Source organism: Camelina sativa, chromosome 15, assembly GCF_030686135.1.
Source record: "Camelina sativa cultivar CO46 ecotype springtype chromosome 15, ASM3068613v1".
Lineage (NCBI taxonomy): Eukaryota > Viridiplantae > Streptophyta > Magnoliopsida > Brassicales > Brassicaceae > Camelina > Camelina sativa.
Window position 1 is genome coordinate 24,511,199 of NC_141894.1, and position 23,055 is coordinate 24,534,253.

Here is a 23,055-nt window from a genome sequence, read left to right on the forward strand (position 1 = left end):
AGTTGTCAGAGTTGCTGGAGGCAAGTTCTTGAGAGTCATTGGACGAGCTAGAGGAATTGATATTCAGATCGCAGGAGAGTCGTGGCCAGCGGATTTGCTTATCAGTCCAATGGAGATGTATGATGTTATTCTCGGGATGGATTGGTTGCATCGGCCTATGGTGCATTTGGATTGCCATCAGGGTAGACTGGAGTTTGAGCGTCCAGGAGGGAAATTGGTATTTCAGGGTATTAGACCAACTTCTGGGAGTCTCGTGATCTCAGCCATTCAGGCTGGGAAGATGATCGAGAAGGACCGTGAGGCTTATTTGGCTACTATATCTATGCCAGAGTCAGTGGGGAAGTCTACGATTAGCGGCATTCCGGTAGTGGAGGAATTTGAGGAAGTCTTTGCAGGGATTACCACCATCTCGGTCGGATCCTTTTACCATTGAACTGGAACCGGGGACGATGCCGTTATCCAAGTCTTCTTACAGGATGGCTCCTGTAGAGATGGCAGAGCTGAAGAAGCAGCTAGAGGATTTGTTGAGTAAGGGATTCATCCGTCCTAGTATATCACCGTGGGGAGCGCCGGTGTTGTTTCTGAAGAAGAAGGATGGGAGTTTCAGGTTGTGCATTGATTATCGGAGTTTGAACCGGGTCACTGTGAAGAACAAGTATCCTCTTCCTAGGATCGATGAGTTGTTGGATCAGTTGAAGGGTGCTACTTGGTTCTCCAAGGTAGATCTAGCGTCGAGTTATCATCAGATACCGATAGATGAGGCAGATGTGAGGAAGACTGCTTTCAGGACGAGGTATGGACATTATGAGTTTGTGGTGATGCCTTTCGGGCTGACTAACGCGCCAGCAGCGTTTATGAGATTGATGAACAGCGTGTTTCAGGAGTTTCTGGATGTGTCTGTCATCATTTTCATCGACGATATCCTGGTATATTCTAAGAGTCCTGAGGAGCATGCAGTGCATTTGAGAGCAGTTCTGGAGAAGCTGCGGGAGCAGAAGTTGTTTGCCAAGTTGAGCAAGTGTAGTTTTTGGCAGCGTGAGATTGGTTTTCTGGGTCATATTGTTTCTGCAGAGGGGGTTTCTGTAGATCCGGAGAAGATTCAGGCTATCAGGGATTGGCCTAGACCGAAGAATGCCACAGAGATCAGGAGTTTCCTTGGTTTGGCAGGTTACTACAGGAGGTTTGTGCAGGGTTTTGCAAGTAGAGCACGCCCTATGACTAAGTTGACAGGGAAGGATGTTCCTTTTGTTTGGTCACAGGAGTGTGAGGAGGGTTTTGAAAGCCTTAAGGAGATGTTGACTACTACGCTGGTGTTGGCTTTGCCTGAGCAGGGAGAACCCTATGTGGTTTATACTGATGCATCTAGAGTTGGTTTGGGGTGTGTGCTGATGCAGCATGAGGGCAACTATCCTACTCATGATTTGGAGATGGCTGTTGTAGTTTTTGCCCTGAAGATTTGGAGATCTTATATTTATGGTGCAAAGGTACAGGTGTTTACAGATCATAAGAGCCTGAAGTATATATTCACTCAGCCTAAGCTGAATTTGAGACAGAGGCGGTGGATGAAGCTTGTGGCAAATTATGATTTGGAGATAGCCTATCACCCTGGTAAGGCTAATACGGTTGCAGATGCTCTGAGTCGGAAGAGGGTAGCTTCGGCTCAGGAGCAGGAGATGAAGTCTCTGGTAGGAGAGATCAGTGCTTTGAGCTTGTGTGTTGTTTCATAGGAACCATTGGGTTTGGAAGCAGTAGATAGAGCAGATCTTCTTAGTAGGGTGCGGTTGGCTCAGGAGAAGGATATGGGGCTGGTGAATGCCTCTAAGGATGTGGATTCAGAGTATAAGGTCTCAGATAATGGTACTATCTTGGTGCACGGTCGGGTATGTGTGCCCAAAGATGAGGAGTTGAGAAAGGAGATTCTGAGACAGGCTCATGCGAGCAGGTTTTCTATTCCTCCAGGAGCGACTAAGATGTACCGTGATCTCAAGAGGTACTATCACTGGGTCAGGATGAAAAAGGATGTGGCTAGTTGGGTCTCGAGGTGCGATGTGTGTCAGTTAGTGAAGGCTGAGCATCAGGGTCCTGGCAGGTTACTGAAGAGTTTACCCATTCCTGAGTGGAAGTGGGATATGATCACCATGGATTTTGTAGTACATTTGCCAGTGTTACGGACCTTTTATGTTATTTGCGTCATTGTGGACCGGTTGACTAAGTCAGCATATTTTCTAGCCATTAAGAAGACTGATGGAGCAGCGGTCTTGGCTAAGAAGTATGTGAGAGAGATAGTCAGGTTGCATGGGGTGCCAGCGAGCATTGTGTCTGACAGGGATTCTAAGTTCACTTCGGTGTTCTGGAAGGCATTTCAGGCAGAGATGGGCACTAAGGTGCATATGAGTACAACTTATCATCCCCAGACAGATGGACAGTCTGAGAGGACGATCTAGACGCTGAAGGATTTGCTGAGGATGTGTGTGTTGGATTGGGGTGGCCATTGGGCAGATCACCTGAACCTGGTAGAGTTTGCTTACAACAACAGTTATCAGGCGAGTATTAAGATGGCTCCTTATGAGGCTTTGTATGGGAGACCATGTCGTACACCGTTATGCTGGACTCAGGTGGGGGAGAGGAGCATGTTTGGTGCTAGTTTTGTTCAGGAGACCTCAGAGAATATTCGGGTTCTCAAGCTGAACATGAAGGACGCTCAGGATAGGCAGAGGAGTTATGCTGATAAGAGGAGGAGAGATCTTGAGTTTCAGGTAGGAGACAGAGTGTACCTCAAGATGACTATGTTTCCGGGTCCAAACCGGTCATTTTCAGAGACTAATTTGAGTCCGAGGTATATGGGTCCGTTCAGAGTGATTAAGCGGGTTGGACCAGCGGCATATAGACTGGAGTTACCTGAGGTTATGCATGCATTTCATAAGGTTTTCCACGTGTCTATGTTGCAGAAGTGTCTCCGTGAGGGTGAGCGGGTGTTGGCTAAGATTCCTGAGGATCTTCAGCCTAACATGACATTGGAGGCGAGACCAGTGAGGGTTCTCGAGAGGAGGATCAAGGAACTTCGGAAGAAGAAAATTCCTTTGATGAGAGTCTTGTGGGACTATGATGGTGTTGAGGAGCAGACTTGGGAGCTTGAGGCGAAGATGAAGGCAAGGTTTAAGAAGTGGTATGAGGAGCAAGCCGCGACTTGAACTTGTCTAACTTGGTCCCATCTGTAATTCGTGGCTGGAGCGTAAATTGAGTATTCCAGCCCATCTCTCTTGTTTACTCGGTCGCTTGGGGTGGTTGGTTGTGCGACTCTGTAACAAGATGAGGTGGTGCTCGGGGTAAAAAGTTTCCGCAAGGCAGGGTTTTTGGAGGAAAGTTTTCTGAAATAGAAGTTTCCAAAAGTGGAAAGTTTCCAAAATGGAAAGTGCTAAATATGGAATGTTTTACGGGAGGTAGAATTTGTCCATTTTTGCGGTGGAGAGCCTTGGAGGGGCTTGTGTAGCCTTAGTGGCAGACTTTTTAGTCATTGTGTGGCCTTAATGGCAGTCTTTTGAGACATTGTGTGGTCTTTGTGACGTTCCTTCGGGACAGATGGTCTTTGTGACGGTCCTTTGGGACAGATGGTCTTTGTGACGGTCCTTCGGGACAGATGGTCTTTTTGACGGTCCTTTGGGACAGATGGTCTTTGTGACGGTCCTTCGGGACAGATGGTCTTTGTGACGGTCCTGTTTAGGACATTTGTTTGGTCTTTGTGATGGTCTTGTTTAGGACATTTGTTTGCTCTTTGTGACGGTCCTGTTTAGGACATTTGTTCGGTCTTTTTGACGGTCCTGTTTAGGAAATTTGTTTGGCCTTGTGGTAGTGAGATGATCCGTGTGAGGTCATGAGGTATTCCAGTGAGGGGATATGTGGTTGGTAGGACATTGAGATATTTTACGCTAGCCACAGGAAGGAAACTTGGATAGGGATAGAACTCAGACGTGTTCAGAATTGTTTGCTCGCAGCTCTTGGAGGACTTAGGTTCTCCTAGTACTGCCATATTCAGAGACTTTGTGGCTTGGGAATATGGTTGGTATATCAACTTCGGATGATGATCCGGGGGCGCGCTGTAGGTTGGTAACCCGAGAGACGAGTTTTGGACTTTTCCTTATATATGTTATGGCATGCGGGTTTAGACGACTTGGGAGCTTGAGGCGAAGATGAAGGCAAGGTTTAAGAAGTGGTATGGGGAGCAAGCCGCGACTTAAACTTGTCTAGCTTGGTCCCATCTGTAATTTGTAGTTGGAGCGGAAATAGAGTATTCCAGCCCATGTCTCTTGTTTACTCGGTCGCTTGGGATGGTTGGTTGTGCGACTTTGTAACAAGATGAGGTGGTGCTCGGGGTACAAAGTTTCTGCAAGCCAGGGTTTTTGGAGGAAATTTTTCTGAAATAGAAGTTTCCAAAAGTGGAAACTTTCCAAAATGGAAAATGCTAAATATGGAATGTTTTACAGGAGGTAGAATTTGTCCATTTTTGCGGTGGAGAGCCTTGGAGGGGCTTGTGTGGCCTTAGTGGCGGACTTTTTAGTCATTGTGTGGACTTAGTGGCAGTCTTTTGAGACATTGTGTGGTCTTTGTGACGTTTCTTCGGGACAGATGGTCTTTGTGACGGTCCTTCGGGACAGATGGTCTTTGTGACGGTCCTTCGGGACAGATGGTCTTTGTGACGGTCCTTTGGGACAGATGGTCTTTGTGATGGTCCTTCGGGACAGATGGTCTTTGTGACGGTCCTGTTTAGGACATTTGTTTGGTCTTTGTGATGGTCCTGTTTAGGATATTTGTTTGCTCTTTGTGACGGTCCTGTTTAGGACATTTGTTCGGTCTTTTTGACGGTCCTGTTTAGGAAATTTGTTTGGCCTTGTGGTAGTGAGATGATCCGTGTGAGGTCATGAGGTATTCCAGTGAGGGGATATGTGGTTGGTAGGACATTGAGATATTTTACGCTAGCCACAGGAAGGAAACTTGGATAGGGATAGAACTCAGACGTGTTCAGAATTGTTTGCTCGCGGCTCTTGGAGGACTTAGGTTCTCCTAGTACTGCCATTTTCAGAGACTTTGTGGCTTGGAAATATGGTTGGTATATCAACTTCGGATGATGATCCGGGGGCGCGCTGTAGGGTGGTAACCCGAGAGACGAGTTTTGGACTTTTCCTTATATATGTTATGGCATGCGGGTTTAGACGACTTGGGAGCTTGAGGCGAAGATGAAGGCAAGGTTTAAGAAGTGGTATGGGGAGCAAGCCGTGACTTAAACTTGTCTAGCTTGGTCCCATATGTAATTTGTAGTTGGAGCGGAAATAGAGTATTCCAGCCCATGTCTCTTGTTTACTCGGTCGCTTGGGGTGGTTGGTTGTGCGACTCTGTAACAAGATGAGGTGGTGCTCGGGGTACAAAGTTTCCGCAAGCCAGGGTTTTTGGAGGAAATTTTTCTGAAATAGAAGTTTCCAAAAGTGGAAACTTTCCAAAATGGAAAATGCTAAATATGGAATGTTTTACAGGAGGTAGAATTTGTCCATTTTTGCGGTGGAGAGCCTTGGAGGGGCTTGTGTGGCCTTAGTGGCGGACTTTTTAGTCATTGTGTGGACTTAGTGGCAGTCTTTTGAGACATTGTGTGGTCTTTGTGACGTTCCTTCGGGACAGATGGTCTTTGTGACGGTCCTTCGGGACAGATGGTCTTTGTGACGGTCCTTCGGGACAGATGGTCTTTGTGACGGTCCTTTGGGACAGATGGTCTTTGTGATGGTCCTTCGGGACAGATGGTCTTTGTGACAGTCCTGTTTAGGACATTTGTTTGGTCTTTGTGATGGTCCTGTTTAGGATATTTGTTTGCTCTTTGTGACGGTCCTGTTTAGGACATTTGTTCGGTCTTTTTGACGGTCCTGTTTAGGAAATTTGTTTGGCCTTGTGGTAGTGAGATGATCCGTGTGAGGTCATGAGGTATTCCAGTGAGGGGATATGTGGTTGGTAGGACATTGAGATATTTTACGCTAGCCACGGGAAGGAAACCTGGATAGGGATAGAACTCAGACGTGTTCAGAATTGTTTGCTCGCGGCTCTTGGAGGACTAAGATTCTCCTAGTACTGCCATATTCAGAGACTTTGTGGCTTGGGAATATGGTTGGTATATCAACTTCGGATTATGATCCGGGGGCGCGCTGTAGGGTGGTAACCCGAGAGACGAGTTTTAGACTTTTCCTTATATATGTTATGGCATGCGGGTTTAGGCCCTATGAGGAGCCAACATTGGCATGCAGACTTAGGTCTGATGAGGAGCCAATGAAAACTCAAGATTCAGGCCTATGAGTAAAGGAAAGTCCAAAAAGTCGAGAGCAAATAACGCCTGGAGCATGAGTCTATCGCCTAGAGGTGACCTTCTGTAGATCGGTCGGAGGAGTGCAGGCTGTGGAGACGGCTGCATGGGAGTCCTTGGCTGATGGTTGTTCGAGATTCGAGGACGAATCTAAAGTGGTGGGGGAGAATTGTAACATCCGTGAACCGAAATCCCGGTTTGGGAGTTGCATCGGTCGATGCATAGTGTGCATCGGTCGATGCAAGGTTGAGATTCTGCGTTTTGACTTAAGTTAAACGCTGCATTTTGGGTGAAGGAAAACCCTTAACACAATTTTTTGTCTCATTCGTGGGTTGTGGCCGTTTTTGAGAGAGAACGAAAGAGAGAAAAAGTTCTTGAGAATTGTTGGAGATTTTGGGTGTTTTGTGCCGTTTCTTGGTGAGATTTGAGGCTTAGATCGTTGTAGGAGCTTCCTGGGAGCGTTGTCTTGATTGTTTGAGGTTCATATTCGTCTTGGCAAAGGTAAGTGTAGGACCATGGCTTATCTAAGCTAGAGAACTCTCTAATTTGCTTGTTGTGTGTTGTTAGACTTGTTAGATCGTTGTTCTGGATGTTAGGAAGCTTTCTTGTGGCTTGGAATCGAGTTTTGTGGTTGTAGGAACGAAGATCCGGCGAGAAGCTTCGGAGGAAAACGATGCTCGGCATTGCATCGGTCGATGCACTTTGTGCGTCGGTCGATGCAGATGAGAGGACGGTGCGTAAACTCTAGGGTTTTCGTGTTATGCCGAGCATGCGTCGGTCGATGCAAGTTAACCTTGCATCGGTCGACGCAACCTCCATTTGGTGTCGGTCGATGCAGAGTCCTGGTTTGTTTATTGTTGTTTGTTGATTGTTGTTGATGGTTAGAGATGACTCTATTGCTTGTGTGTATAGCCGAGTAGATGGGAGGATTGCCTTACTGAGTGTTTATAAAATACTCATGCATTGCAATATGTGTTTGTGGTGCAGGTAAAGGCAAAGTGTGATCGTGGAATCAAGGCAATGAAGAGGAGGATGTTCTAGGGACTCAGGCCCTGATTGGTAACGGCTGTTACTTGTGGCTGTAGATGCTTTGACTGTAAAGACTTTTGCTGTAGAAACTTTAACTGTTAAAACTTTAATGGCTGTTGTTTTTATTGTATATTTTTTATAAATATAAACTAGATATTCACCCGCGGTACACCGCGGGGCTATAATTTTGTTTAGGGGTACATAAATTAATTTAATTATTAAATTTCTATATATGTAACTAAATAGTTTTATATTTTGTAAATTTTTTAATTTTAAAAGTCTAATATATTATATAATTTATATTGTGTATATATATTGTTTGACCGCAGGTTAATAATTTAAAATAGCATTCATATTTTTTTCTTTTGTAAACTATTAGACTATTTTTGTTTCTTTGTATTTGTATTTACAATGTAGTTAAAATATATTTTTAATACTATTATTTTTAATAATTAGATGAGTATACCATAATTTGACAACCATAATTTAGGTGGTTTATCTTTTTATATTTTAATACTTTTGTATTTATAGATATTTACTACCATTAAAATGGTGGAGTGTTTTATGATTGGATATTTGAGTTATTTTAATTTTGTTACTTATTAGTATGGATCAACTGTTTTTATAATAATCTATTAGGTATTACAAAACAATTCTAAATTATAATCTATCAGGTATACCGAGAAAACATTTGTTATAATTGGGGACCTTTTGGCAATTATCTTTGTTTGTTGTCTTTTTGCTTCCTATTAGTAAAATATTAATTTAGAACTGTCTTTTTGGCAATTATGGGCTTCGGCTTGATATTTTTAAGTGAAATAGTCGAACCCAAACATAGATTATTAATTATTATTATTTTTAATAAATGATAATGGCAGGGTTGTAAATAAGTTGGAACTCTAGGATTTTTTTATAAATGTCTCTAAAAATGTATATATAGATTATGCTAAAAATAAATTTATGTGGCAACATAATGAATTTTTTTTTTTTTTTAAATTAAAATTAAAAAACAAAACTCATAAAAGATGAATAGATAAATATTTTCAACAAATTAAAAATATAAAGATATGACATAATTGATTATGTATTATAATGGTTTTTAATGCAAAAATAATTTTGAAAAATGGATCTCAAAATAACAGAAATAAAAAATATATTTTTAATGAAGTATAATATATTTGTGATAAATTATAAATAGATTGAAAATGAATGTTTTAATCATCATGGATAATAAGAAAGAGAAAAATAAATACAGTTTTATTATTCTTTATTTTTTTACAGCCAAAAAAGCCCCACATTTGTGAGTTTAAAAATTTGTACGTACAAACTAAAATAGTGGACAGTTAGACTTTTAAGACTTTTAAAAATAATTAAGCGGTAAAAGCATGATTGGTAAAATTTTGGCTTTTAAGACTTTAAATTAATTTTAAAGTCTTAAAAGTCTCTCCCAATCAGAGCTTCAGTTTGATGTTGTTTGGCATTGCTAGGTTGCTAAAGTTGGGTCATTAAAACATTGATAGGTTGCTGATTCTATGTTTCCTGTTATTTGATTATTGGATATTGTTGATGTTATAATTATTGGTTATTATTGGATTTTTATTGGTATTGTTATTCCGCTGTTGGTTGTGATTGTGGTTAGGTGGGTAGTGTGTATGGAACCACTAGTTGTAGTTTATTTATATATTTATTATTTATTATTTATTATTAAAAAAAAAGTCGGTCCTTTCATATCCAAGGGAGAGTATTATGAATATTCTATATTGTATGGATGTCCATTATCGGCTCATTAGTAGATCTGATGTATAACCTAAAACCCTAATATTATATTACTATATATATGTTATATCCTATGAGATAAATGATAATACAAGAGAACAATTCCCTAAACTTCTTGTTATAACACAATCATTAAAATCATCATAACTCTATACCTAATCACAATCGAATAACACCTCCTCACACCTCTCTCGGAAGCAGACATGGTTTGGAAAGAAAAATTCTTGATCTTGCAATGTTTCTTTCGGATATATAAACGTGATACGTGAACTTTATACTTTGAGTCTTTGACGTATTCTTGGTTGGAATTCCGATTAAGGTATCTTGTTTTGCGTATTTTCTGAGGTAAAATTCAAAAAAAAAGTTAACCTATTTTTTTGTTTGCCCATTTCATCTCTTTTTATAGTTAAGGTGAGATTTTGTTAGTATAATATCCGTCAAAATGTTACAATTTTTTTTTTCTAGATTTGCCCTATCGGAAATGGTTACTATCAATATACATGGAAATGTGGTCAATTTTTATTTAATACTAGAATTTGAATAATTTTTATCTATCTTAACATTTTTTAAATACATTTTTGTACAATCTTTACAAGTCAAGGTATAAATTAAAATATATAGCCGATTCAATGGTTCAGATCATTATTGATTATATTAATTTTTCTATATATGGTCATTTATCAGTGTCCTGATATTCATTTTCTATAACAAACTACATCTTTTAATTTTATCATTAACAATAAATACAGTAATTAATATCCTAATATTTATCGAGATTTTAATCATTTAATCTGATATTATAATTTAAACTCCAAAATTATTTAAAATCGTAATATAATTAAATATATTAAAATTTAATAAAATTACTTATTCAGTTATTCTTAATAAAATATATATCTCTATATTAGTAAAAGAGAAGTACAAAATTGAATTTGGATCTGGTTAACAATTAAAAAAAACCCCGAAATTAAACATTTGGATACTTGGAAACCGGATCATTTGTTGGGTATGAATATAAATCCGAAAATCAAAAACAATAATTAATTCCAAAAAAAAATGAATTAAGTTTTAGACAATAATAGTTAGCTAATTTTTAGGGAAACCGTTTAAAGTTATTACCATAAAATCAAGCTATTAAAATTGAAATTGTATATATAATATAAACATATTAATTTAGTTATATTATTTCAGATATTTAGGGAAATAATAATCAAATTTTATATTACCAAATCATCACTTATTTCAGATTTTTATAAATGCTTATAAATTTGAATTACTACATATGGGAAAACACTTAATTTAAGGCAGAATTTCAAAAATACCCTTTTTACAATATCATTTTTCAAAAATACCCCTCTATCAAATTTTACCAAAAAAATCACTAAAATTTTGCAACCCTTCTTAGTATATAAATAGATAATAGAGAATCGATCATTTGCATTTACAAATTATTTCTTTCTCATTTTTTTTATCATAGCTGTTCATTTATATCATAGTAGAATTTATTATTTGCAATTTTTGTTATTTTGAATTTGCAAACGAATAATTTCTTATTCTCATTGTGTTGTACATATTGGCGTAACTAATCTTACTCATCTTATTATCTTTTCCAGCTGTGTATAGAGCAAACTGTTTCTCTTAAGGTAATATAACTTTTTAATCAATTAAATAGAATTTGCATGTAATTTTTTCAGTCATTTTTTATAGCTATTTGTTTAATTCATATAGCCTTCATCAACGCCATCTATTTTTATTTATCTAATATCATGTAAATTAATGTTTTTATTATTAATTTACAGAAACATCAAATTATATCAAACTCATATGTTCTTATGTGACATGTGTATATATAAAATTTTATTCAATAAATATTTTACCTAATTATCATGCAGATTATGACTATCAAATATTTTATGCGCTTCCAACCAACCAAGAATTTTTCAAATAATTCCATCTAAACAAATAAAAATAAATAAAAGGGAGTAAAATACCAAATTAGTAATTATTTGTTCAAAATGATCAATTCATGCTTATGGAGCTTCAATACAAACATATCCAGAGCAAAAGAAAACGTGTGCAAAAGAAGTACTTAAAGAAATTGACAAACTTATAACTTGCTTTCAATTTGGAGAAACCTAAAGATCATGTTTTGGAGCAGCCAAGAAGAAACCGAAAAACATGGTTAATTTTAATTTGATTACAATTTGCTTACAATTTGCTTACAATTTGCTTACAATTTGATTACAATTTGATTATACAATATTAGGTATTTAATTTTAATATGTTGAGTTTTTTCTAGCTTTTCTAATTGACTTGATTAATTAACTTAGACTATCTCAATTGGTAAGTTTATTAACAAGTTTCTAAACAATATTTTAATTACAAAAAGGTACAAATTCTTAAGCTAAGAACGTTTTAAAGATTAAGGGATATATATGTCTCCAATGGTAAAGTTATAAAGCAAGTTTCTTAACATTATTTTTTTTGAAAAACAAAAACAAGAGAACTTGTTTTACACACCATCATGACACAAAACAACAACATGAACTGTTAACCAAAGCAACAAATAATAAAGTTAAAAGAGACCAAAATGAAAGCCTTGATGACATTGACGAGTTTGTTAAGCAGAGCCTTGTTTTCATTCAACCCACAGCAAGGGACTCAATATTATATCCTCTTCTAGCAAACACACCAGCTACTGGAAAAATGGAAGATCAACACTAATACTGATAAAGCAAAGCCTGAAATTTTTAGTAACCAACATTGCTATACAGGCCATGCCAAACACTAATAAACAACAACACTTTAATCAATTGTAGAAATTAGAGAGGGATGAAGATAAAAGACTATTTTTTTTTGCTCTCAGAGTTACATATTGAGCAGTGGTGATGGCTTTCTCGGTGGAAACAGCGGAGAGAACAGTGGCATTCCTCGTCTTTCTCAGATCCCATCGATGATCTGAGTTGGGGTTTTTGCCGGAAAGCCATAACCTTTGTTATGGTTCTAGAAGTGAACAAGAGATGGGTACAATGAAGTAGCTGTTGCAAGTTTTCCAATTAAGCTCACCAAAAAAGAGAAAAAAACAGATCAAAATTAAGCAAACTCATCAAAAACAAAGTACTCAACACATCAAACGGATCAATAAAAAACGAACTTAAACCGAAATGCCCACCCCTAGTTATATACTAGGATATGTAGATTAGGAAATATGTGTTGGTTTACCTAAACGAAGTAGGATTGGTTTTTGGCATTATAAACAGAGAGTCTCCTTATAATTTTGGGCATTAATTAAACTTTCACCTTCCTTGTACTTTCACAGCCGCACGATCTCCGACATGAGCACCACCGCCACGATTGTAAAACGTTACGTTGTCGACTAGGAGCAAATGACGAAGAAGTACACATGGAGTTTCTGTAAAAGAAAAGAAGAAGTAAGCAAGGCTAACCACAGGGAAGGTTGGATTATCATTTTGTTCTGATTTCATTAGTTACTCTTCTCGGTGACGCCTATGACTCTTCTTGCTATACACTTTGGCCAAATCTTCACCATCCAATCCAATCCATCTATACTCTTCCTCATGATCTCATAGTCGCAATCCTCTACAGAAATCTTCATATGCAAATCCTCATTAGATATCTTCCTCATAATCGTTTGTTCACCTCTTCGTTAATGATTTCCGAACCTCAAAGTCTTAATGTTGTCTATGACCTACTTTTGTAATCAACCGTAAACCATTTCAGATTCTCTAAAAGTTTATGATATCTTGAGGTAAATTTTCAAAACTATGTAAAACTAATCTATGAGAATATGCAAAAATTATTTGGCAATTTTTATAAATCTTTATCCTTTATTTTATAAAGCACAAGTCAGCTAACTAATCATATTATGCCACGTGGCTTTTATTTCATATTTTTAAAAAATAATAATAAAAAGAAATATAACGAAAAAATGCATTCGGTAAGGCAGTTTAATTTTTCAAAATTAATAGCAACCTCCTCAAAATAAGGCAGTTTTGATTTTCAAAATTTGTTCACACGATTTATGAACCCACGTTCACAATAAAACCATCTCACAAACTATATATATCTTCTATTTTAAGTAACCATTATTAACTCAGTTTATCTCTATTTGTATTATTTCATTATTTTAAAAATTTCTATGTTCCATAGATAAATTCTGTTTTTAGTATGAGTTCATACTAAACAGTAAACACGGTTGAATTGGTGTGCAAATCAACTAGACACCATATCAAAATAATTAAGTTTGACGATAACACGAGAACACAACGGCTCGGCTCAAGAAACTTGGTCTCTTCCTAAATTAAACGACTGGTATTCATTATTTCTTCCTCTCTATATTGCGTTTTTATTTTTTACTTTTATAAAGCAACAAATCTTAATGGTTAGCTTTTTGCATTTTTGTTTTTTAAGGTTTTGTGTTAGCTAGGTTTCATAATAATCGTGTTTGTTACAAAACAGACGCAATTTTAAGAGGCTTTTTGTGGGTGGACGAGAATGCGAAAGAGTTTGTTGTAGTTTGGTTCTTCGATTACTCTGACACGATTTTAGCCTATTGCAAGAAAGGTGCCGATCATTACAATAACATTGACCTATGTTATATTCTTCACAAGGAGTTACGAGGTGTAAAAGATATGGTACTCCATGCATGGTTACGTTCTTTATATCGTTACGACTCATGCTTACATTCGATTCCTCGATTTGTCTAGTCTAGTCAACAAGGTTTCGAGGACGTCACTCAAAATTACCCATTGAAAAAGTTTCCTCGACGGGATTATAAAACCAATTGTAGCATTGTGGTTACAAGATCAGGAGAGGTTTTGTTGGTTGAGAAAAACATTGGAAGCAATAAGAGCTTCCGTGTCTACAAGGATGATCCTATTGCAGATCCAGATAACTACGACAATCCGCTTGTTGAGGTGGATACTATTGAAGATGAGGAGACCCTGCTTGACTTGGGTATCACTATGCGTGGTATCGAACCACACTCCATCTATTATACCCGCGAAGACCGTGTTTTTTCACCGGTTGTTTTCAAACCTGGACATCTGTGTGTTCAATCTCGAAACCAAGACCCTGAAAACGATTCCCTAGTCTCTCTAACATGAAGCTCAAGGATGCTCTTTGGTTTCTCCCTGGAGTTTGAAAAATTACAAACTTTTTCAAACTGTGATATTGCTGGCTTTAGGCAACACTTGCTGGACTTATCAACGATCACTTAGCTGTTTTAACACTTGTTCTAGCCGCAGATGCAGGGGATTCTCTGCTTGGGGGAGTTACAATGTGTAGTACGATATAAAACATATATTAACAGTTCATGCTAGGAATATCTTTCTACCTGTTGTGCGAAACAATTTGTAGATAAGGAATAAACTATATACCTAAGAAGAAGTGTTATTGCATGACATGATCTGACTTTTATATATATGACTCTTTCCAAGCAAAACTTGTCCCATGGAAACTGGACGTTCCGAGCTATAGCACCGTGTATATGGTTCAGACAACTAATATTGAGCACTCGAAGTTGTGCTCTCACGAGTCTTCAAAATGATGATCCGTCTCATCAAATATCTCTTCAGTCACATTCACAAACAAATGACAACTGAATTGAAATAAAATAATAGGAAAACGTCATGAGAATTGAAGAGGTAATAGTTTGTTACTTACCTGCAAAAGTTCTTCAATGACATCTTCCATGGTAATGATACAACAGCTTCTTCCTCCTCAGCTAGCTTTGGCAGCGGATGTTCGTTCAATTGCAAAATGTCAGTGTCATTATCTTTGGACCACTTATTGCTCCTCGACCCAAACGAATTTGCTCGGAAGCTCTTCCATTTCTGAAGTAATCTCCTTCTCGTTAACTTTTTTTTCCTGTGGGGATCTCTCATCATCCACATCCACTCTGACTTCATTTATAATCGCTTTTCAAAGTGGAGAGGAAGTTATTAATCCATGTAAGAGATTTTCATCCCATTGTAACTCCCACAAAGAAAAACCAGTTACCTTTGCAGCATCATTACTGACTAATGGGTGGATTTTGTCACACTATCTCACAACCACAGCCATGTGGCTATGTCCTTTCTGAAACTCGTTCAATATATCATATAGAGGTAAGGTTTCTGGAACTCTGGAGTGCATTGGAGAAAAACAAGAACAAGCAATCAAAAGTATATTCAACAAGTCGTCAATTGTTTAGATATGGTAATCATATTCTAATTGGTAAACTTACCTTGGGATTTGTCGTATCGTCACATTTTTTACTTGTATTTCTTCATCAGGTTGATAGTCAATAAGTTCTTCACCTGATGATAAATTGAAGAGCCTTTTGTAGCAAATACAGGTGGACTATAATGTCAATAAAAGAGCAAATTAGTCTGCTTTGTTACTAAGATTCATCAACTGCTTGGAATATGAAGAAGAATGTATCGTGAGATGGAGATTTACCAAAACAAGTCCAATTATGTTGGTACATTGCTCATAATATACTGGAATCCTGCTATGACCGTTCTAAAGAATCAAAGTCATCAAATCCCTGATGAAGGACAGAAGAAACTAAGTTTAGAATGACTCGGAGAATTAAGGAATATATGCAGGGGGTTTGAACGAGGGAAAAATGTCATTAAAATCCTCAAGTCTACATTTTTGTTGATTTAAACCCCAAACTCTGCTTTTAGAGAAAAAAAAACACCAATTATTTGTTGACTTCCAAATAAATCGCAAACTCTCGTTGACTTGGCTTTTTGAGGCACAACGTTAAAGTGGTCAAACAGAGAAATTAAACGGGGTTAATTATCTGTTAACGAGATATATTAATAGCAAAATGACGCTGTTTATAACACCCTAAAACCCCCAAATTGAAAAATCAATTTTCAATTTCCGCAATTCACAAACCCTAATCGATCTAACCCTAATCGAACATGATATCTTCGATGACGAGAAGATTCCAGATCTCTTTTTGTTATACACCGGAAGAACGGTCGACCAAGATTCTCTTCAGTTCTCGATGTAAAGATCGTTACACCGGCTCCACATACACACTTCAATGGCACTCCACGGTCGAACGAAGCTACCACCAATGTTTTTGAGCTAGAACTCATCTCGTCAGCTCGAAGAAGAAGAGAGAAACCGAAGAAGAAAAGAGAAATTAAAGAAGAAAGGATAAATTGAGATCGATTAGGGTTTGTGAATTGGGGAAATTGAGAATCGATTTCTTAATTTGGGAGTTTTAGGGTGTTATAAACAACATCGTTTGCAATTAACAGATCTTGTGAACAGATAATTAACCCCGTTTAATTTCTCCGTTTTACTACTTAATGTTATGCCTCAAAAGGCTAGGTCAACGAAAGTTTGCAATTTATTTGGAAGTCAACAAATAATTGATGTTTTTTCCTCCAAAAGCAGAGTTCGGGATTTAAATCAACAAAAATGTAGACTTGAGGATTTTAATGACATTTTTCCCGTTTGAACGAACCAAGACCTGTCTAGTTTTGCATTGATGTCAATCACAAAAGTATGAGAAATTGGTGTCATTGCATCTTTGGCCATTTTCCCAGATAGTTGAAGAGCTCCAGCAATGATTGTTGTTTCATAATGTGTTAATTCTCCACCCTTTCCAGCCTGAAAGAATTGGGATGCTAAGTTATTCAGCTGACAACATAATTCAAAAAGCATAAATAGAAACATGTCATCATCATGGGGGCACACAACTCATAATTTGATACATAAGAGATACCGAAGACATGACTCATTTCCATGCAAATCCACAAGTGTTTTCAGCTCAGCTCTGCGGAAAAGGGCTACACGACCATGACCAAGTAGAAAGTCCAGCAGCTGAAATATATACAGCAAAAAAAAAAAAAGAGCAAAGATTGTATCAGGACAAAGACTCTATGTCCAGGTTAATTACTCTTGGGACCCTCTTGCATAACTAAAAAGGTCAATATGGGAGATTCGGGTGTGCAATCAATCACCTTACTAATCGGCCATACAACTGGTAAGCAGATCTAGACTAGGACACGGACAAACGGAGCCATTGTTGCACCAATTGCCAAACCATGACGAGAACAGACTGACTGAGGTATAGTCTGCAGATGAGAGTTAAATCAACCATCGATTGTCTTCACCAGACACAGTGAAAATATTCAGGTAAATGATAAGTAAAACCAGAGCTCACCTCACCGAAGAGAAGAATCAATGTCACTGAAATTAGAATGGCACCCCAAGCCGTCACAAAGCGTCTGAAATACCAAAAGTTACTATTACTAAGATAAAAACAACAACATTCAAGAACCCTACAAGTAGGTACATTCCCCCAAGTTCAAGTCCTAATACTGCTGCATTGCATATCAGTAAAGTGCAAAGCAAAAGATGCTGATTTTTCACAACTGGCAATATCTTTGCTGCAAAAGCCAAAACCCACTTGCAAATCATTAAGATAATGAATCAAGACATTCAAATTTATCACACAACCAATGAAACAAGTCATTAGTCACCAGTTCTGGTTTAGATAAAGTTTACCAAAGCTAAACATGCCAATATTAATCTTCAATACTAAATCCACAAGTTATCCTTTATCCTATAAAGCACAAGTCACATGTCCACTAGGATTGTGCACATCAGATACTTTGAAATAAAATTAATTAATAAAAATAATTGAACAAATTCGAAATCAGAAAAAGTAGAGAGATCGTGGGATAAATAATTTTGTAAGAAAAAAAAAACGTAACACTGATTTTTGGCTTATTGGATTGTTGGCTAAAATAAAAGATATATGAAGCCCAAATAGAAGTCCATCAAACAAAATTGGAATCACCCTAAGTCCATCAAACATAGCATCAAACACGTCCACTTTGATTTTCTGTCGTTCACCTTTTCCTCTTCGTCTCTTCTGTTTCACAAGAAGCACAACTGACAAACACAACTGAAAAACAGTCCTAATTTCATGCCCAGTAACAGATCCACATTCAAGGTGGTTATAACAATTCCCATCTTCTATATAAATGTTCTTCAACATCCTCCAAATAAAAAAAAACGCACCTCAAAACCTCTGTTTTAATCATAAACCAATGCCCCACCAGATCTTCCTTTCGAAAACCTCTTTCAGTTTCACAAAGCTAAATTCGTTTGAAAACAACAATTCAGACGGAGGTAAATTCTTCATCTTTTGTTCATACCCATTACTTTTTTCTTCTATGCATATTAATTCTGATTTCTATTGTTTCAGCTGCAGCATGTCTCTCGATTTTACTCATCTCTCTAATCTTAATTCTTTAAAAAGAGAATGGAAGATCAAAGTTCTAATAGCCAGGACATGGAATTTTTATCCAAAAGATAAACCTGGAGTTATTCTGGTTATTGAATCAATTTTGGTGGATGCAAAAGGTAAGTGTGCGTAGTTATATAAATTTCGTATTACATTATAGTCTTTTCAAATCCCATTCGAATAACTTCAAAAAATTTGCAAAATATTTTTTGATCATGACAGGGGGATCGAATTCAAGCATCAGTGAAAAACACTTTAGTTAGAAAATTCAAAAAGTAATTGGTGTACTTATAGTATTCTCAAATCTTATCATCGTTCTTCGTTTCCTTTCCTTCTTTCACTTCTCTGGTAACGATATTCACCGCTTGCTAACATCTGTTCAAGTTATTGAATCAATTAGTTTCTCCTTTTTTGTTATATTCTGTTTATCTTTGCAACACAGATGACTTACATTGAGTTTCCTAAACACATTGTTTGGAACAGAATTACTAAAAAGTGGACCAGGCCTCAAAGAAGTTCAGGTGTTACTCAGATGCAATTTAGGTCAACAGCTATTGGTGAGCAGTTTTACATGAGAATCCTTTTAACACATAGAAGAGGTGCAACGAGTTTTGAAGATTAACGTACTGTTGATGGCATTTTGTATCCTACGTTTAGAGATGCATGTTCTGCTCTAGGTGTCCTTCAATAAGTAGAATAATATATCTATGCAATCCAATTCTCTATTTCAAGAACACAGTTGCTATGTACTATTTTTTTTTTTTTTTTAATGTTCTAATTCTGCTAAAACATGACTCTTACTCCAATTTTTTGCTACTTTTATAAAAGTTAAAGAAAGAAACGATAAGTACCTTTGAGATGGAACGAATCTGCAAAAATGGCAATGGCATGTCTACTCCAATATCAACTGCATCCACTGAAATGTTTAAGTTTCAATCCCAATAGCCTGTAGTAATCTTTTATAAAAAGAGAGATAAGAAAGAAAAAGAAAAAAATTGAACCATTTTATCATACTTTTGGTTCGCAATCTCTCAAAAATTCACATAACTAAAAACAACAAATAGATAGACTTAGCAATGAAACAAATTGACTGAAAGATTTTGATCCCAAACCGAAGGTAAGTAAAGAAACTGAAGAAAATATCAGCTATAATCAGAGAATGAATAGGTGACTAAAAACTGATGAAAATTGAAATCAAAACTGAATTGTCAAATCGGTGATGATCTAATAATCCAAATCGAGTATACAATAGAATTGAGTTTACGGAGAGCAGTCATAGATCAGAATAATTGATAACTGTACAAATTGAAGGAAACAGAGAAGAGTTGAATATGGAAGAAGATATACCCATCACGTGGAGGAGAGTCGCAAATACAATATGAGTCTGATATTCCTCAACTCAATTACTCTGTTGTCAAATTTGAGGTTTTGAGGCTCATTTGCTATTGAAGCGAAGATGAAAGGTTTGTCCAATACATGTGCAGCTCATGTATTCAATATACACAAAAGAGTTATGTCGAAAGAACGGTGGTGAAAGAAAGAGGAAGGTCTTGGCGGCAGTGGCTCACATCGCAATTAGCTGGCTAAGAATGGTGCCGACAAAGGATAGAGGTTTTACATTAACTCCTTTTTCTGTATATTTTTTTTTTTAAATCATCTCCTTTCCTTTTATTTAATTTAACAGTCAAAGCAAACGGGATTTCCAAATAAAACACTCATAAAACAAACCGGAATAATTAGTTCCTCTATTTCAAATAATTAGTGTAGTATTTTCATTAGTTGTTATTACTATTTAAACAATAACACAAATATTCTCATAATTTTATGGGGTCTTTTATTTTTCCTGTTTTATCTAAAACAAAATACCGTTATTTTTTCATTCTAACATATCATAAAGGGTATCTTCAATTTTTTATTGATACTTTTAGTTTAGTTTTACTTTTACATGATTATAAAATTTATATTTTTATATTTTTAAATACATATAACTACATTTAGGAGTAACATAGAAAAATATAAAAATTCAACCAAATTATATTGTAAAGTACTTACCGATATATTAATATTAACAAATTAATGTTACTTTTAGTATTAACATCTAAATTGATAATATAGTATCATATTATATTTTTAAAATAACTAAAAGTAAACTGATAATATACAACTAAATTATATTGTCAAAATTACTAAAATTTCTATTATATTAAATTTCGCAAATAATAATTCCATGCATATGCACGGGTCAAAAGTTAGTAATTTAATAATTCCTAGAAACCAATCTAAACCAAAATTAGGAGCTTGATTAAAATAACTACTCCTTCCGTTTTTTATTACTTGTCATTCTAAAGATAAATTTTTGTTTTTCAATACTTTTCGTTTTAGATTTCCAATGCAAATGTTTGGTAAAAAAATTAATTCTATTCAACTTTATTAATGTTTTGACCAATAAAAAAATTAGAAAATATATTAAAAAGGGATAAAACAAAAAATTTAATGGTTTTCTTAATCTGTACGAAACAACCTTAAACGACAAGTAATAAAAATGGAGGGAGTAAAAATCAGAGAGACCCGTGACATCGACCAAACCAACACATGCGAGAGATTCTGATTTCTTTTTAATAACTTTAAATATTCCCTGGTGGTGGAAGAATTAAAATTACCAGCATGTATACGATCTGTGGGAGTGTCAGATTTAGCAAGAACCTCAACGAGACTCATAGACATAAGACCCAAAGTAAGACCAGACATTAGTCCAGCGAACAAGACTAGTAACACTATCACAACTATGTGTATAAAGAAGTTGGTCTCGCAGCATTCATACTCCACCGCCATAGTTTCACAAACAAAAACCCAAAAATCAAAAACCCTAATCTTACGTCAACATCTTCGAAATCGCGTACGGACAAAAATACACCGTCTCGAAAGCTAAAAATTATACTAGTTGAAATCAGAATGAGATGAGCTCTGATTTAGCAAAAAGATTGTGATTTGCGACACAAGAAACACACAAAAGACAAGAAAATAACAGAGATTACGAAGAGAGAGATCTGAGTAAATTTTAGAGCGAATGGGAGACGAAAAGAAGAAGGCCCATCCAAGAAAAAAAAACACGTTTTTTCTTGACGAAGCTTGGAGGAGATAGTTTGCGTGGCGAAAGTCTAAACTGCCCACGCGATGTTAGTGCAACTGCAAACGTGCCTTCACTGGCAAGCACAATTAAAGCTGTACCACTTGTACATCTTTGATTTTTTTTACCAATCACAAAAGTGTGTTTTTTTGTCAATCATTAGGTCACAACTGGTCGGTCCATTAGCTAAATTTCTATTTTTATAGGAATCAGGATTCGATTCCGGATATGATGGTGTCTTCTACAAATGGACTTACCTCCTGCCACTGCACTAAGGTTACTTCACACTCTCAGCTTTTTAGTACAATTTTTATATATATCTTTTTCTTACAGATTTATACTATTCTGTAACAGTTTACAGCTCTCCAACTTACAACTTTGGTAGGTTACCAATCATACTCTTTATTTATATGCTTAGCACAACAAGTTAGAGATTTGATATATTGGTAGATTCGAGTATCACATAATTCATCATAGTACAATGTGGAAAGGTTGTGATGTGATTTGGTGGAAAAACTGTTATAACAAAAAGGCACGAGGGCCATTATTAGTGTAAGTAATTACAATCTCTAACTAGATTATGGCTCGTGGGATAATTTATTTTTAATTTACTAATTTAATACTAATTTTGCTAATATACTCTTTTGTTAATTATAGTGATTTAGTATATAATCCGTAGTATACCGCACAACAATTTTTGTTTAATACAATATTAATTAAATCATTTTGATTCGACATATTTTATATTGGTGTTGTTAAAATAGTAAAATGAAGATTTGACATTTATTGAAATATTATATTAACGAGGAGAGTTACCCGCACGCTTGTGCAGACAGGAACTGAATAGAAAAAAAAATTTAATTTCCTAAAATATTGAATCAATTTTTTATTATATTAAAAAACTTGTTTTATTTTTATTTTTTTATGGTAGTTCGTATGTTCAGATATAAATTATTTTTTTTGTAAGTTTCGTATTAAATAATTTTTTCCCACAATTTAAATAATTAAATGAATAGTTAATCAAATGTTTATAGAATCACTCTACATATGAAAAAAATAAATTTAAATTTTAAAGTCTAATCTCTTAGGCTAATTTAAATTACACATCTAATATCTTAGGCTAAGTGAGTAAATCTCTAGCATTGATTGATTCAAGCACTTCAACAACATCTCTCGATGGCAAAACATCCTTAGCCATCTGGAAAATATAATTCAGCAGTAGAGCATAAAATAAATCAGCCAAAACATCTAACATATTCAGCCGTAAAACATAAACTAACTCAGCCAATAAGCATTATAACTCAGCCGCCAATACATAACACAGTCGTAAAGCATAACATAACTCAGCCGTAAGGCATAAAATAACTCAGCCGAAAAGTATAATATAACTCAGCCCAATAACATAACTCAGCCGTTAAGCATAAAATAACTCATCCCCAAATACATTGTTAACCATAACTCAACCACCAAAGCATAAAATAACTCAGCCAAAACATAGAGCAAACT

The 23,055-nt window shown here is 36.1% G+C and overlaps 1 long non-coding RNA gene and 1 pseudogene across 4 annotated transcripts; one reads left to right on the plus strand and one right to left on the minus strand.

The window, feature by feature from the left end:
• Positions 1-14,692: 14,692 nt before the first annotated feature.
• Positions 14,693-21,584, minus strand: LOC104747273 (DUF21 domain-containing protein At2g14520-like; annotated as a pseudogene). Its single transcript, XR_015582324.1, has 11 exons — positions 21,083-21,584; positions 17,466-17,559; positions 17,334-17,397; positions 17,131-17,244; positions 16,900-16,990; positions 16,638-16,794; positions 15,605-15,692; positions 15,390-15,462; positions 15,157-15,287; positions 14,824-15,081; positions 14,693-14,733 (listed from the first exon to the last, which is right to left on the minus strand). The product of XR_015582324.1 is annotated as a DUF21 domain-containing protein At2g14520-like (transcript).
• On the plus strand, positions 17,990-19,211 carry LOC104747272 (uncharacterized). 3 transcript variants are annotated; one of them, XR_015582326.1, is made up of 4 exons: positions 17,990-18,307; positions 18,384-18,541; positions 18,645-18,697; positions 18,906-19,211. It is a non-coding gene; the product is annotated as an uncharacterized LOC104747272 (long non-coding RNA). The 3 variants fall into 3 exon arrangements; XR_015582325.1 differs by having other exon boundaries at positions 17,991-18,307; positions 18,645-18,770; XR_761114.3 differs by lacking the exon at positions 18,906-19,211 and having other exon boundaries at positions 17,994-18,307; positions 18,645-18,896.
• Positions 21,585-23,055: the final 1,471 nt, after the last annotated feature.